The sequence below is a fragment of the Drosophila sulfurigaster genome, chromosome 2L (assembly GCF_023558435.1).
Source record: "Drosophila sulfurigaster albostrigata strain 15112-1811.04 chromosome 2L, ASM2355843v2, whole genome shotgun sequence".
Taxonomy (NCBI): Eukaryota; Metazoa; Arthropoda; class Insecta; order Diptera; family Drosophilidae; genus Drosophila; species Drosophila sulfurigaster.
Genome location: NC_084881.1, coordinates 23052004 through 23069006, shown reverse-complemented (window position 1 = coordinate 23069006; position 17003 = coordinate 23052004). Strand labels below are relative to the sequence as shown.

Genomic DNA, 17003 nt, shown 5'->3' with positions numbered 1-17003 from the left:
AAATTCAAGGATAGTTTTTCGGACAGTTGTGTAGTTGCCCGTCACTTGGCATACTTTAAAACTGATAAAGTTCTGTGCGGCAGCTAGAACACTTGAATTACTTTCAAATATTTACCTGCACATCGAGTCTAACAAATTATTTATGTATTTTCGTAGATACTCGTAAATATTTGTTTTATTTGACTGCACGGTGAATTGTTGAGAACGCAAACAAGCTCACATATAAATCAAGGTAAAGGAAATAAAGAAACTGAATGCAATTAAATTACTCTTAAATTATTGACGTCAAATAGAAATTACCGAAATGCAGTTTATTGAATTTCGTTTAAATTGCATTAATATTCAGAAGGAGAAGTTTATTTGCCGGCATTCGAAGGCAGGATGCTTATTGATAATAGTTAAATACGAATTGGAAACTTTGAATATATTAAACGATAGAATATAACTTCCTTGAAAATACGAAAATTTCATAACCACATTTATATTTTATTAAAGTTTAGTAGAAAAATGGCAATGTTTTCTTGTTTATATTAATGATAATAAAAAAATAAGTTACTTTTTAAAGTAGAAAGCGTGTACAGACTTCGATATGTTGCAGCACACTAAAAGGTATTTTAATTTCTAGCTTGTTTGCAATTTGTTATTTGATTTGTTGTTGCTGCCAAAACCTAGAAGCTAGCCACGAAACAACATAAGGCGAGAAGAGGACAAGAGATGGGCGATTGTAAAGAGGCAAATGTTGTTTTTGTTTGTTTCATTGCGTTTTAGTTTTGTGCTTTTGTTTATTTTTGCGCAATGCTCCAATTAAAATTGTGCGCCTTTCGTTTCGCCTCGCGTTATAAAGTAATTTTATTTTAGTGCCTCGCACTTGGCTCATTATTCAACTTCAACGTTGCAGCGCAGCCAAGCAGAGAGAGAGAGAGAGAGAGAGAGAGACAGCAAAGAGAACATTTTGAGAGCTGTTAAAACTTTTGCATTCAACTAAGTTAATTATCAAAAATTAATTAGCATTGTTCGGGCCAATTTTTCAATATGGCCTGCATTAGTGAGAAACTAAAACTCGCATGTAATTAATGGCAGCTGCCCTGAAGGCGGTCGTTTGGCATTTGTCAGATTTGTGTTAATCACCTGCAGTCCTGAGCTGCCAGACAACCCACTGTGCTACCACTTAAGAGCGAGAGAGAGAGAGATAGAGAAAGATAGACAGCACTGTGCGCCACTCGCAGCCTCTTGTGCTCTTTGAACTTTTCGGAAACACTCGAACAAAAGAGCTAGCGAGAGAAAGTTTTATGTTAGAGCCGCACATCTTTCACTTCAGTTTTTCGTCCTTCCATTATGCATGTGTGCCCAATCCTTTTCCTCTAGTACTCTCTCTCTTTCTCTGGTTCTTTGCAGCCATTTTGATTTATTATGGTTTTGGCTGGCGAAAAGTTTTGATTTTTCATTGTGATTATTTTATGATAGTTTAAGCCGAGACTTTGGCACAAAAGTTGTGACACAACTGTGAGGACAGAGATCCCGAGCCCGCATTGAATGCCATTTGGCTGAATGTCATAAACGCAAATTGTGTGAGTGCATTCAAAGCTTGCTCACAGCATGTATTCGCATGGAAGTTATGTAGAATACAGTATAGTAAGTGTCAATATTTCCAAGAGTTTCACTCAATTGCAAGCAATTTTCAATTGAATAACTTTTGCATTGAGCACACAAAAGTGAATATTGTATTCGTTGTAGTCTTACAGGTCACCAGCCAACACATAAACATCATAATGGCAGGCAGCATTTCTCAATTTCGTCAAAATCAATAAGAAAGTAGGTCAAAAGTGCGGCATTTTTTTGGGCTTATTTCAAATTGGAGGGCACACAGCAGGGTTTCGTTCGCTTTTTTTAATAAAGCAAAGTTCGAACAGGATTCCCGCATTACGTATACGTCGCGTAGTCATTCAAAAATTGCTGTTGATGGCAGCACGTGGCTGCTGTCACATTACCATTCGCTCTCGTAATTACACATTTAAGCCATGTGTCATGCATATTGAGAGGCTCATTAAAGTGACGGATGCTTCAGGGAACTATACGCAATCTCCCCTCAGTTCTCAACAGACAACAGACAACAACTAGCAGACAGCCGCAGGCTTCTCACGTACTCCACTTCTCACCCAACACTAAATGTTTTGTACCCAATATACACACACAGTATATACTTACTATGATGGTAATAATTCAACTAATTTGCGTATTTTCAGCTAACAAAATTGCTTTTAGCTTGCTGTATGCTGAATATCACTAATTAAATGGCCAATTAGTGTAGATACTCGGTTCGGGTGCTCAGTTGCTTGTTGCCTGGCAACAAAATTTGTTAAAAAACAACAGAGAAATGGAATCCTCTGAGTACAGAAAAAGTGTCTGGATTTCATTGTTGTTGTTCATTCACTTTTAAAATCTTGTATTTTTATTGTCAGGTGATTAAATTGCTGCCTTGGGGTATGTTGTCAGCTGAGTTGTCTTCTCGTTGCCAAGGTCGAGTGACTGCTTCTTGCAGGCGGCGACGTCCAAATGACATACAGAGAAATCTCACAACAATACACACAGAAAAAAAGCAGCAAACGGCAAGCAAAAAACAAAAGCATGAGCATACTTTTTTGGGGCATATTTCACGAGTTGTTAATTTTCAGGGCAGCGCAAGCTGTCAGAAAAAAAACAAAACAAAAAATGAAAACAGCCGCCTTCTCATACCAAATGCGAAATATGTGAATGGGAAAACTCTTTTAATTGAAAATTCATGTGGGAGGTCGGAAGCCAGGCGTTAGCGGAATGCGCAGCTTAAATATTTTGCTTTTTGTTGCTTCCGTCGGCGCCGTTGTCGTCGTTGTTGTTGTCGACGACGTTGGCAAGCAAAGCGTTGATTGTCCGTGTAATGCAGCGCCATGAAAGGAGGTTAACAAGTTGAAGCTGCCTCTTGTTTTGCTGACGTCTCCTGGCCTCAAAAATTCGTGTGAAAAATATGCTACAATATGTATGTGTATGTGAGTGTGAAGAAAAGGCAAATGCATCTACTTCTCTCACTCTATTTTGGTGGCTTTCACTCTGTTTCTCTGGCTCTCTCTCTCTCTCTATCTCTGTGTGTGTTTACAGGGTGCATCAAGTAGGCCAAAGAGGGCTTAGCAGCGTCGACGACGAGTTGCTAAGCCTTTCGCACATTTGTGCACGGTAAACATATCTCTAAAGTGGAAAGTAAGCACACACTCACTCACACACTAACAAATGCACTCATACAAATGAATTCTCATATTTCCATTTTACCGTTGCTGCTGCTTCTGCTGTTGTGCAACACAGCGTTGCAGTTGCAGTAAGTCTTGGCCAGGAAAATGCTACTTATAACAAAGTTGCCGCTAAATGCGCCACTTGCCACCGCGCTGCCATCGCTACTAGCCACACACACCCACAGACACACACACACACACACGTGTAAAGTGCAACCAAAAGTGCACAGCAGTGTGAACAAGACGAGCCAAGTTTAACCTTGTCGAAAATCCCTTGCCATGCATATGAATATTCGCTGTGTATAGTAAGTGGGCCTCTTCGAGTGCACAATTGAAATTCGTTGGATTTTTCTTCCTCTTTTTTTTTGGTATGCCATACAAGCAAGTCAGCAAAAATTACAAAAATAAAGCTTTAACCAAAAGGAAGAACAAGAATATAGTCACCTTTATTATTGATGAAATTGATATAGGCTAACGATGTGAAATAAAAGCAGGAAATGTTAGAAAAAACTTGAAAAACTCTTATAGAAATAATGGCTAGGAAGCTCATAAGATAGTATATAATTATACATTGCAAAAGAAAAGAAGTAAATCTACTCAAAATGTCTTAAAACTGATTATATCATACTTATTACATTTGAAGAAGGATCTATATATTGATCATCATTTAGTGTGTTTCCCTAACTATGCTATAAAAATCATAATCACTTATAATAATGCTACTGTATATGAACAATTTTTTGTCTTGTGCTTGTAATAAGGTCACCAAGATATCACAATTAAAAAGGTTCATAAATCATTGTTTAATATTTATTGGTTTCAAACAACTTATCCGTTCTAAGTATAAATTAATGTTTATGATTTCTACAGGTTAGCTTCAAGAACATAAAAGACAGAATTGATTAAAGGAATTTATATCATTATAATAAATCTAATTTCTATTAACAAAATTATTTGTGATTAAATATATCTGCAATTGCTTAATCATTTCATCTGACGGTATGAGCTTGTTGTTTTAAACAGTAGCAATAATTGTATAACATAGAAATAGTAATCTTCATTTATATAATGTGAGTTGAACCAAGAGTAATCATCATTAAAATAAATCTAGGAAAGCTTCCGCTACCACAATGATTTGTCAGCAAAATCTCCGTTTCATAATTGACAAACACGATTGTAAACCACAAAATGGCAAAAGAAGCGGAGAAAAAAACTACTCAACTATTGCAGACAGCTAGTAAAAAGAAGATAAATGATACCTGAGAGAGAAGCAGGTGAATAGATAAAAACCACATTAGAGCTGCAGTGGCAGCAATTTACAATTTGATGAGCCAACTAAAATGAATGAGTAAAGTTCTTGAAGCTGTACGCGAGTCTTCGAGTGCGCTAGGCTATTGTTAGGCTATAGTAATTAGAATATTAAACTCATGCCGTGGCTTTTAATGATTTATTAAGTAGTGGCAGGCACTCGTAGACATTCCACTAATTCCCCACACTCAGCTGAGCTGAGCTGAGCTGCGATGGCTGTGCGCGTATAATTCAATATTTTAGTTGGGAACTAAACAACAAAGTCGAAAACTTTTACGCTGCGAGGCGAAAAGTTCTTCCCGCTGCTTTGCTGTGTTTTCTGTTGCATACTTTTGCGGGTTCGAATGTCGTCAGTCGCCGCAGTGTCGCTGTCGCTGTTTCTGTCGTTTTTACTGTGTGTTTTGCGTGTGTGAGTGTCAGGTAGTTTGTCGCCGAGGTCGTTCCCCAGTGTCATTAATTGCCTGGCCGCCATTTTGGCTGCCGCGGCGTATCGGTATCCGGCTGGCGTCCTGTTTGTGTGTGTGTGTGTCGTTGTCCTTACATCATCTAGTTAAACAAATCAACGCTTTTCATGGCCGCTAATGCAATCAAGCCGCAATAATTTTGTCATTTTCCATTGCATACCTCAGCAGGTGGGCAATGGCAGAGGGGGAGAAGGAGGCGGCTGCCCTGCTGGGTGCGGCTGAAAAACGAGCGCCTGTCGCGCAGCTTTGGCATTTCATTTCCATTTTTATGCGCTTGTCGCTTCTCTGGTCGGAGTGGGGACTTAAGTGCTGCCATTTGCAGCAAGCGAGCGCCTTAGTGTTGCCATCTCAAATGAGATACACACACACACACACATCGACACACACAAGTTGATCTGTGTGTGTGCACACGTTGAGATGCTTTTTAGTTGATGGGATTGCTTTAGTTTTGTCGTCGCTGCCTTCGGTTTTTGCAGAGCACTTAAATGGCAAAAAGGTTGGCAGATTCACCAACATTACCTGGGCAACGTCAACCTTTAAGCGATGACAAAGTATCTCTCGATACTCTTTATGTGGCTTAAACACACACACGTCTTATATGTGCATAAAACTTGCGCTTAATTCATACTCGCATATGATGCATATATTTAAGACGCTTTTCCTGCAATTAAGCAAGGAAAAGAGCAGCAAACAAAAAAAACCAGCAGAAAAATCAATTCAATTCCCCAGAAAGGCTTTCGCCTTCATCTCCCGCACAAAAGGCTCAGTTGTCGTGGTCGTTGTGCGTTGTTTGGTCAGCCAAGTGTTCAATAGATAAGACCACAGTCAAACACATTCACGCACATTCCCCGCAGCAATTTCCACACACACACACACACAGCCCACACACACATAGTTAACATCCATTAAACACTTCATAAAATGGCCATTTCTTGTCTGTTGCCTTTGGCCAGCAAACTGCTTATACTCTAGTGTGTGTGTGTGAGAGTGTGAGTGAGTTTGTGGAAGTTTTTCTGTGACGTTGGTTGAGTCATTTTATTGCGGCATACTTTTCGGTTATTCGTATGTCCCATGTCCCATGTCCGGTGTCCTGTGTCCTGTTGTCCCATGTCCTTCTTGCTCATTTACTTTTTGGTATTTGATATTTGTATTCTGTTCTTATTTGGGTACAAACAATGAGAATCAGTCAATAAATCGATTGCTTGCATTATTTATAATGCCAGAGACACGCACTCGGCCAAAAAGTTAGTTAGTTGCTAACAACAATCCCTTTGGGCCCTAAAGGTTTTTGTTTTCCTTCCCCTCTCCATTTCTCTCTCTCTCTCTCTCTCTCTCTCTCTCTCTCTCTCATACCCAACTCTCAAACACCCATTTACCCATTTCAAAATCCTTTCCCATCCAATTCATTCCCAAATAACAATCTCGGCATTTGCCGTTTCAATCTCAATCCATTTTATGTGGCCATTGTGTTTTATTAATTGTTTTCCTTTGACTGATTGCTGTCAATTTTTATTGATTTCCCATTCACCATCATCCACGGCATATAGAAAATATGAAGGCAAAAGAAAGCAATCAAAGTGGACGACGACACAATCAGAAAGACACTCAAATGCTGTCTAAATCTTCCCAATAATAGCTGAATATTTATCACCATTTTGATTCTAATCAAAGATCAAAGTTTCTCCAATTAATGGTGTGAGCGTAATAAACTTGATTAAAGCAAAATATTTTGTCTGCAAATAAAATCGTTGATAGTTTTTCAATTGGATGCGTGAATGAATGCTAAAAGTAGATTTAAGATAATTTGTGACTAAAAAAAAAAACTGACTTGATATTAGTTGAAATACAAAAAGACAAAACTAAAAAAAAATTTTAATCTTTTTATTGTGAACAGAAGTTAAATACTATATATATTTAATAATTTGCAACTGTTTTCGGTAAAAAGTGTTGAAGAATATTATAATTAAAATGTGAAAACTTGGCATTTATGATTATCATTTAATTAATGAATAAGTCACCCTATTGTATGTATTAAAAATTCAATTATTATTTTGGGTTCAACATATAATAGACAACACCAACCACAGCTAAATTCACCCTATTTTTTTGTTCAAATATAGCAATTTTCTAAAGAAATTTTCCCTCAAAATACTTTATTATTTAAAAGAAACTTGGCAAAGTTAATTTGACAAACTAAGATGCTTAAATCTTAAGTATTTGTTGGCACAGATCTTTAATATTTAAAATCGTTCAACAGAAACTCAATTAGAGTTTTGTTGTTATTTAATTTGTGAGCCACAAAATATGTTTTCCTTTCTGTCCTGGCATTTCGAGTGCCTTCTATCCCACTTTGTACTTCTGTGCAATTTGTTGCTGTTGCTCTCTCAGTTTTTGCCCAGTTCTGCTCGGGTAATGGGAAAAGTTTTTTGGTTGTTCCCAAGAGTTGTTTCATAGTTTTGCTTTAGCTACAAAGCGTGCACATTTTCTAATTGGTCAAGTAATATACGCTCACTTTCTCACTTTTTTATACACTTATATGTAGGGTTATATAGTTGGATATACACTATATATGTTATATATGAGACTGTTAACCTGTTGGCGGCAGTGTTGGACATTTGCTGCGCATTTAACGCTTTTGTGGCTGGCAAACATTATTTGCTGCAGGTTCTTCGTCGCTCTGCCCTCTGGCTTCTGAGCCAGCGTCGAGTCATGCATTATGTATGACATGATTGGCGTATTTGTGGCGGCATCAAGTGGGATTATGGCCTTGAACTTTTTCTTCAGGGTGGGTGTATCCCAAGGGCCGCACTGTGTGTCATTGATTTATTGGCTTTCGACCCCTCCACCCCCCAAAAGTCGAGTCTTCGCCCCAACCAAACACACTCAGTCAGTCGACGCTTTCGACTTGAGTCGAGTGTGTTGTATTGTATGTGACTTAGAACTCGTGAGTGCTGGCTAAATTTCATTTAAAGTTGTGTGCCCCAGAATTTAGCATATATTACTTAAAATGCTCACACACAAAAGAGGCAGCTGGTGGGCGTGTGACAACCGCAAACTTTACCTCTCGCATAGAATATGAGTAAAGTTTTTCGCACCCAACGTTGTCGCCCACTCTTGCATAATTAAGCAGCTGACAAGTTGTTCAGGTGATGGAAAAAAAAGTAAAACGTTGCCGTGACACAGTTTTTGCCAAAAAAAGGAGAAAAAAAGAAAAATGTCTTTGTTCTTAAATTATATAGTTGACAGGTAGGCACAGGCGTAGACAGCCAGGCAGGCTGGCAAAGTTGGCTTGGCAGTCTTGACAGTGTAGTGGCAAGCAAGTTGGGGCCACAAGCACATGCGGCTATAATTCAGTTGAGCTCATTAATGCCCAACAAATTGCCAACGATTGACATAATTTATGTCAAACTCAAATCGGTTTAGGTGTGTGCGCGTTCTCGCTTTAGTCCCAGGAGATCAATAAAACCACCCACAATCTGAAGCAAGGCACCACAAAAAAATAAAACCAAAAAACACAGAGATGAAGCGCCCAAAAGGGACGAAGGCCAAATCCTTTTCATTAAATATAAACAAAAATGAAAATTGTCGCCAGCGTTGCTCTTTTGGGAGCCTCGGCCCAATCATCTATGTAAAGTGGTCAAGCGTAGGCTTCAGACCGCCAGATTAGTTCACTGTCCTTCGGGGCCGTTTCACAATCACAATCACAATTGATCGATGAGCCAAATGGAAAATGTGTCAGCAAGGCTTTGCTCAACTCAATGTTGTTGTTGCGCTGCCTTACCTTCCTTTCTCCCAAAGCCAAAGCTGACAGCAATGGCCAATAATTCGATTTTGGTCGTTGTTTTTGTTTGGACATTAAATGTCAAGCACAGGTTTTTGACAAAATTAAAACAGACATACGAGTATTCGAATTTACAGTGTTCTTTTCCATTGTACTTTACAAATGTTTTTCTTATACTTTCACAATTGGCGTCAGCTGTTTATACTTTTAATACCCGCGATATTTCTATATAATGTACCATATATCAATATACCAAATATAGCCTTCAGTATATTTCAATATATTTAGTATACGAATTTGGTTATTCTTATAATATGAATAATACAACACTGTCTTGTTTTTATTGAAAATAGGTATCGAGAATCTCACAGTCAAGGACACTCGACTCTAGCTTTGGTACTTGCTTTGTTTTTTTTTCGACAGAATTTAATTACAATCGATTTAGTCGTAATCACATAGTTACACCAATTAACTCGTTGGCATTTATTCGTAATTATTTTCACGTTATCTAATTATTCATTTAAATTTGTTGATTTTATCCTCCACATTGTGTTAAAGTACTTTGTGCTTTACGGTTATTATTTTGTCATATTTTCTTTTGTGTATCTAATCATTTCGATTGCTCTAAATTACTAGTTGTTATTTATTCACAATTGTTTTCTAGTTATCTCCTTGTTAATCCGTTATTATTATCCTCACGCTAATTGAAGTTCTATATTTAGATAGCTATATTTTGCGTGTATTGTATTCAAATATTACACTCTATATATACATACATATATATATTTTAACTTTTATATCAATACACGAAACATAGCCTATAGTCTTCTATTAATTTGGTATATTTTTAGAATAATATCGCACTGTTTTGTGACTTCATTAGTTAATCAAAATATGTTTATATCATTATATTACTAGTTTCTTTTCAAATTCATTTTTGAGTGATAAACATGATTTATTTATCAATTTGTTGTATTCTTAAATGGATGTTATGTTCTTTATATATATGATTTATTTATTTAATCTGTCGTTAAAAATATATAACTTTTGTTTGTTTTTTGTTTATTGAAATTCGATTTATTATACATGTTGTAAAGTATTGGGAATATTATATTATTCCCACTTATTAATATTTTTTAAAAATATTTTCTTTGTATTCTGTTTTATCGTCATTGTGCAGGCTCCATTTACTTATTACTGTTATTATTTTTTGGGAATCCTCTTCTTATCTATTCCCTATAAATCAACCACTGCTCAGCTCAGTCCTTTGGGTACTCGTTCTCGCTTAACTACTCAGTTGGCCTACGTTCATCTTGTCACATTCAAGGCAGTTCATTGAGGCGTCCAATCCAGGCTCGACGGCAACTGCTTGACAGCAAGTAAATGTGTGTCATTGTGCGATGTGGTCCGTTCGCTTCAACTCGCTGTGACAGCAAATGAAATGAATGAAGAAGGTTGCGCAGGTTTTTCTGTCTTTGGGTTGGAAGGAACTCTCGTCATCTCTTCGTCATCGTTCATCAGGCATCATCAGGCATCAGCGCTTCAACTCACCCGCTTAAAGCAATGAACTTTAAGTAATTTGCTTTTACTGCCTGACAAGTGACGAACAAAGTGCGCCGTTTACTTTATATTCCATTTTTTTTGTTCACTCTATTTTTTCGTTGTTGCTATTGCTGTTGTGTTGTGCTGTGTCTGTTATTTTGTTGCAGGACGACAGCGTGTTATCAAAATCAATTTGCGGGGTCTGTGGGAACAGGGCGCGGGGCTTAAGCTGAAACTGTGGAGGGGACTAAAGCTAAAGGTCTCTTGTTTCTCGCCTATTTTGGCGCTCTATTTTTGAGTTTGCAACGTGTTTTGTTGTTATTTCTGTTGTTCTCGTTCTCAGTGTCGTTGTTGCGCTATATTATTGTGCAATGTTCCGGAACGCTGCTTTGTTTCAGCAAAATGCGCTATAAACAAGCGCACACAATAAAAAATAGGAAAAAAAAGAGAAGAGTGCTCAGTTCTAGAAGCTATCTTGAAAATGTTGTTGCTCTGCTCGTACAATGTTTCTCAGATGATTGCGTTGGCCATCTGCAATTTTAGTTACTTAGCTAGCTTGCTGGCAAGTTCAATGCAATTCCCACATAGTTTCAAACTGAGTGCTCTCTGAGTACGTTTAGTTTTATTAAGCAGAAACTGCTTTTTATGGTCAATAGACCTTGAAATTTGCAAAAGAGCATGCCATGGCGCTTAACAGCTGTGAAAATGATAAACTCGAGTCTCGTATCGTATAAAATACACTCGCAACAAAAAAACACTTATGGATAATTAAAGGATTGCGACACTGGACTATCGATTGGTCGTGTTTGGTCATCGTTGGCAATTCTTTTAAACTACATTTTTATACCCGGTACCCATAAGTATACCATGTAACAGACAGAAGGAGGTATCTTCGACCCTATATTTTTGATGAGCGTTAACAGTCGATACGATATAGCCATGTCATGAAGACCTAGATCTCAGGGACTGTAAGAGATAGAGACAAACAAAATCTTTGGTATCAACTTATCAACTTATTAACTTGGCATATTTTAAGAATAATACTGCACTGTCATAACTTTAATTCAAAATGAGTAGTGGGTATCTCACAGTTGAGCACACTCGACTGTAGCTTTCTTGTTTTTAGTACATTTCTTTCGAGCAGTCGACAAGCTTATAGTATGCTATCCAATTGCTGCGCGTTACGATGTGCAGGGTATGAGACTGGCGCAAACTGGCAAATATTTTTGTTAAATAAAATAAATGGAACATTCCTGATGTGTGCTCTACAATTCTCGATAAATATATGTGCCGGGTTACACACACACTTGCACAGTCACCCTTAACACTGAGTGCTATACATTGTTTTAAAAAGAAAAAATAGAAGAAAACAGAAATTGTCAGCTACCTTATTTAGGTCGAAAAGCACTCAGGATAGGCAAAAGCCGAATGCCGAGAGCTGTGAGCAGAGAAATTCCTCTCACACACGCATATGGAACGTCTCCATGAGCTAAGTGTGTGTGTGTGTGTGTTTTGGTTGTATCTGTGTGTGTCAGTCAGGTGACAGTGTAAGCGCCTTAAGCTGCTTGAAAGCACACTTGCAAACACACACACACACACACTCACACACACACACACATGTGGGCAGGACAACCGACATATGGCAGAGGCCAGTTTCCAAGAGCCAAAGGGGCCAAAAGGTATCCACAAGATACTTGTTCCATTATATAAGTTGTATTAGCTGGCTCTGATGCCGATCTGTCGTCTGTCTTTGCTGCTTAAAGTGTGCACTTTAATTGAATTCCCCACTGAAGCGGGGTGAAAGTGGAATGCGCATTCGCATTTGTCGCATTTGTAGTTAATTTCCAATGTTAGATTGTGCAGTAAATTGTGTAATTTAAATAAAGTGCAGCACAATTGTGACTGACAGCCTGCATTCGTTGTTGCTGTCGCTGTTGGCCACGTCCCCAGCATGCTGAAGCATGTCAACACACAGCTGCAGATGCAGATAAAGAGATCGACATTTACACAGCTGCAGCTGCACCTACAGTTGCAGATACAGATACAAATACAGATACAGATACAGAGAGATGTGTAGCTCTTGCACATCGTCGCATGCCATGTGAAACAATTTGCCAGGCGGCACTCAATATTCGAGACCAGAAAATTGTATCTACTAGTACGTGTATCTCGAGTCCCCAGGCGGACAGCAATACTCGTAAATTTGCCAAAAACACAAACACGCACACTCACACACACACACACATGCTGATGCTGCAGTTTCCGGCGATAAACAGCAACAGCAAAAGCAACAAATTATTTTGGTAAAAAATTTACCAAATAGCTTAATAATAAAAGAGCTTTACGTTACAAGAACATTTTTGCCTCCTTCTTCGTCGTCGTGTGCCTCATCAAAATTTCATGCGCTGAAAAATATTTTCATTATTGTTGTTGTTTGCCGTTGACGTTGTTTTTTCATCTTCTTAAGGTTGCTCGCCTTTTTTCGTTTCGTCGTTTTTTGCGCATTTTTATTTTTGTTTATTGCTTCGCCTTGTCCATTTATGCGCATAATTTATGCATAAATTTCAATTACCTGACGCCCTGAAGTATGCTACGACTGCCCCTGTCTGAAGTCTGCCAAATGTCCCCGCTTTCCCTTCCTCACTGGCCACCTCCCTTGGCCTGGCTTTAATTCACTTAACTAAGCTCTATGGCAAGAAATGTGCTTTCGATGTGTGTCGCATCTGTTTGCATACAGAATAATTTTATTTAAATTTAATAATTGAGTTTTATCCTCTACCCTGCTGAAATATGCAGTTTATAATGCAGTAGCAATTTTCCGTTTGGGTCAAACTCAATTTATGGCATGTTCTATAAATATTTCACAAAAATATGCCTGATTACTGCTGCTAAGCAATATCACAGAATTGTTATTAAATTGTTATTTAAAGTAAAGGCTCTTTGCTACAATTGAGATACATTAAATTTGCAGGATTTTGATTTATGTTGAGTGTTATTTTAAAATACATTTCAAAGAAGTGCTTAATTAGTTTTCACAGAATCATTATATTAAAATCTGTTTTCTTTGTTTGAAGAAGAGATGGTAATACACTTCAAAATAATTTAGAAAGTGCATGAATTCTTATTTGTTTCTTACTTAATATGAGATGAAGTTGTTTCCTAATAAAAACGACTCCAACGAACGACTCTTTCTAGCTTTTAGAGTATCATCCAGTCGCCGCTGCTTTTGGTAATTGAGATTTTAGAAATATTTTTGTACACTTTTGTTCTCTTTGTTTTTTGGAGTGCTGTGAATTTGAAATTCAAAGCACGTAAGAGCCGCCACACGTTCGCGCCATTCGCCACTGCTTACAGATATGCGAGTAATTTATATGGGCAAATATTTGCTAGCTCATCGCGAGCCGGGCAAGTGGGGCGGACTGCAGTTAGCCACGCCCACCCACGCAGTGCTGTTTGCCCACATCCTGTGGGGGCCTTTGCTCCCATTACAGCTTCATTAAATGTTGAGCCTTCGCTGCCATTCGAAGGGCTGCAAAAATTCGCATATTGCGCAACATTTGTGTGTGCCTGCGTTTCCTCTTTTTTTTGCCTCTTCATCTCTCCAGGGAGGAGGAGGCAAGCACATTAAATCGAATTGCAATATGCTCAACCATGTGTGTGACACACTGTCCACTGTCCATTGTCCACTGTCCACAGCTGGGCCACTTCAATAAGCAAGTCCAACGACAACGAGTCTGTGTCGGACAACTCAGACCGGCGACCAACCGGCGCTTATCTTTAAATTTTAATTGATGACCACCGCAGCCTGACGCAAAAGTTAATGAAAATCCGCCATGGTCGAGGCGTGAAAATATGCAAAGTGACAGGACGAGAGTGAGCGAGAAAGAGGGCACAGGAATGCCAGAATGAGAGAGATGGAAAAGGGAGAAGTGAGCTGGATGAGAGGACCAAGGCCAGTGCTGCCTGCTAATGCTGATGGATAATTAATTTTACTGAGCCCAGGGCTTGTCTCACACTCCCTTTGCCTTCCTTCTCTTTCTCTCACTCTGCTCCTGTCTCTATCTCTTTCCCTCTCTGAGTCTATGCTTGAACTCGCACTCGGTTTTAATGAATTTGCAGCACAATAATTGGATTGTTGCGAGAAAAAGCTTGACTAAAAATAAAATCAACACACAAATAGATACAACAACTAAGTGTTTCCTCTAGCTGACTGCTCAACTATGCTATACCCTGTATTCGGGGCGATTGTGGCATTCCACAATAAAACAAACTGCCTTTTTAGCCTAAGCTAATTAACATTCTTTGTGCTTGGCTTTAATGCGCTTTTAAGGCGTTAGGCATTTTATGCAAAGCTTTGCTTTTTTGTTTGCGGTTGTGTTGAAGACTTATGGACTGACAAATACCCTGCAGCAGATGCGAAATTAAGAACTTCTTAACTTGGCTGATCTTCTTGAGCTGATGGACATTTTATTTTATTTAAGTTCTGATTTTTAGAGTCATAATAGGTTGTAAAAATTTAACATTTGATAAAATAAAATAAATTAAAGTGAATTAATGAATGAATTAATACTAAATAATTTTACTTCAGAAAAATTTCCATTGGTAAAAGATTTGTTTAAACATTTTTTTTTTTTAGAGAAATATTTATATTATTTATTTATTTAAATTTATATCAGATTAGGCAATGAATGTGCTCTTGCTAGCAATAATCTTTCCCTAGCAACTTCATGAATACGTTGTTTATTTTGATCTAAAACACTAACTAAATTTAAATTTCATATAAACCGTCGCTTCGTCTTGAAAGTGTTCAAGATAAATGCAATTGCCATGCTTCGAAATGGAGCAACTTTTTCACTTAGGCAAACGTTGTCAACCCGTCAAATTGCCTACAGGGTACAAGGGACACAAGCGGCGCCTGGAATTATGCAAACGCTGCGAAAGCAAAGCGCAAAGGCAAACACCGATTAGCACAAAGAGTGCGTAAGCCAGCGGCGGTGTGGTGAGCGTGGCTTACAGCGGGTACATGAAGAAGACAGAGACAGAGAGAGAACGAAGGAGCGTAGCTAGAACAGTGTTTTGTTAAGTGTGAGTCGAGTACTTTGCGCTGCGTTAATGGGTGTCATTACCAGTCGAGCGGCAAAAACTTTTTCTAACCTCTTGCGGTGCTGTCTCTCTCTCTCTCTCTCTCTCTTTATCTCCCTGCACCCCTCTTCTACCGCTCATTAGCTGGACGCGGCTTGACGGCTGGTTAGCTTGACCATAACACGCCAGACAATCTTGTTTGGGATTTGTGCTTGTGAAATATTTGCAGCGGCAATTTGTGAGTGCGTTGTCGTTAACTTTTGGGATGCCCATAAAAGTTGCTAAGGCGTGAAAATATCCTTGGCAATTAAATGCAGGTGTTTACAACAATCTTGGCCATATGTGCGCTGTATGCGCTATGAACAGCTGTCGACGGTCCAAGGCAATTCATCAAGAGAGATTCAGAACTGTGTCTGGACATATAAATCAACAGAAAGCACACACAGAGAGAGCAGAGCGATTGGCGGCTGCTAAGCTGCTAATGACTAATGGCGACAATCACAGCACAGTTATCAAACTCTGAGCAAAGACAGCTTCGTCATAAGCTTATTGAGCCGTAACATAATATTTATGCGCCAAAATCTTTTATGGCCGCCTTCGTCAACCCCCCCGCAAGAAATATGCGAACAGCGAAAGGCCACTTCAAGTCATGAAACTTCGACTTCGTCCAGCTTAAGTAACTTAATCTGTCAAAGTGTGTGAGAGCGATGTCTGCGAGTGTGTGTGTGTGTCTGCCATTATCATCATAAATATAAACAGCTCATCACTTGAGCTAGTCCCTGAGTTGGGCTAAGCTTTTAGTTCTACATAATTTGATATTCATGCATGTCCAAGTCATCAAAGTGAATTTTGTTTATGTTGCATTTAAATCAATGTCTTACGCCTTACTAATTCTTTCTCTGTCTTCTTGCAGAACGCCCACAACACGAAGACGTCCCGCATAAAGCCCAGAGCACCAAACGGTAGAAAGGTAAGCAAGTCAAGGATAAGTCACTCGACTGTCACATCTGGCGTATACGCAATGCCTAATGCTATGCCGCATGCACAGATAAAATGGGAGCGCGCGCCAAACAATGCAAATAAAAATGAAGAACAACATTTGCATATTTATTAGGGCATACCAAATATTTATTTATTTGCAATTCTCGAACCCAAATAGCGACAATCATTTTTCAATGTCAATCAGCATTTGCCATATGCCAGATTTGCAGCAAAAGATACTATCCTACCCTTCGAAGTGGAATATATTATTTGTGTGTTTCGGCAGGGCAATAAATAAAGTTAAGTCACTTGAACTTGACTTCAGCTTTTATTGAATATGAATTTATCATTTTTCGCAAAGATGCTAATTGAATTTTTGACAGCAGTTATTTTTCATTATTCAGTTATATAATGGGTAAATAAATCCGCCCACAAAATTAGAATTCTGTTCAATAAAAATTTAATACAAATTAATAAACTAATTTATTTTTTACCTGATTAACTAGCAAAATTATTCAATTAGTTTCAATCGGCATTGTTTCTATAAAATATAATATATAATTTTCGCACAAATTGTTTTTCACC

General features: G+C 38.3%; 1 long non-coding RNA gene across 1 annotated transcript; it reads left to right on the top strand.

Moving 5' to 3' along the window:
• The first annotated feature begins 15084 nt into the window (after positions 1-15084).
• On the top strand, positions 15085-16730 carry LOC133843871 (uncharacterized). Its single transcript, XR_009894549.1, has 3 exons — positions 15085-15440; positions 16351-16407; positions 16486-16730. It is a non-coding gene; the product is annotated as an uncharacterized LOC133843871 (long non-coding RNA).
• Positions 16731-17003: the final 273 nt, after the last annotated feature.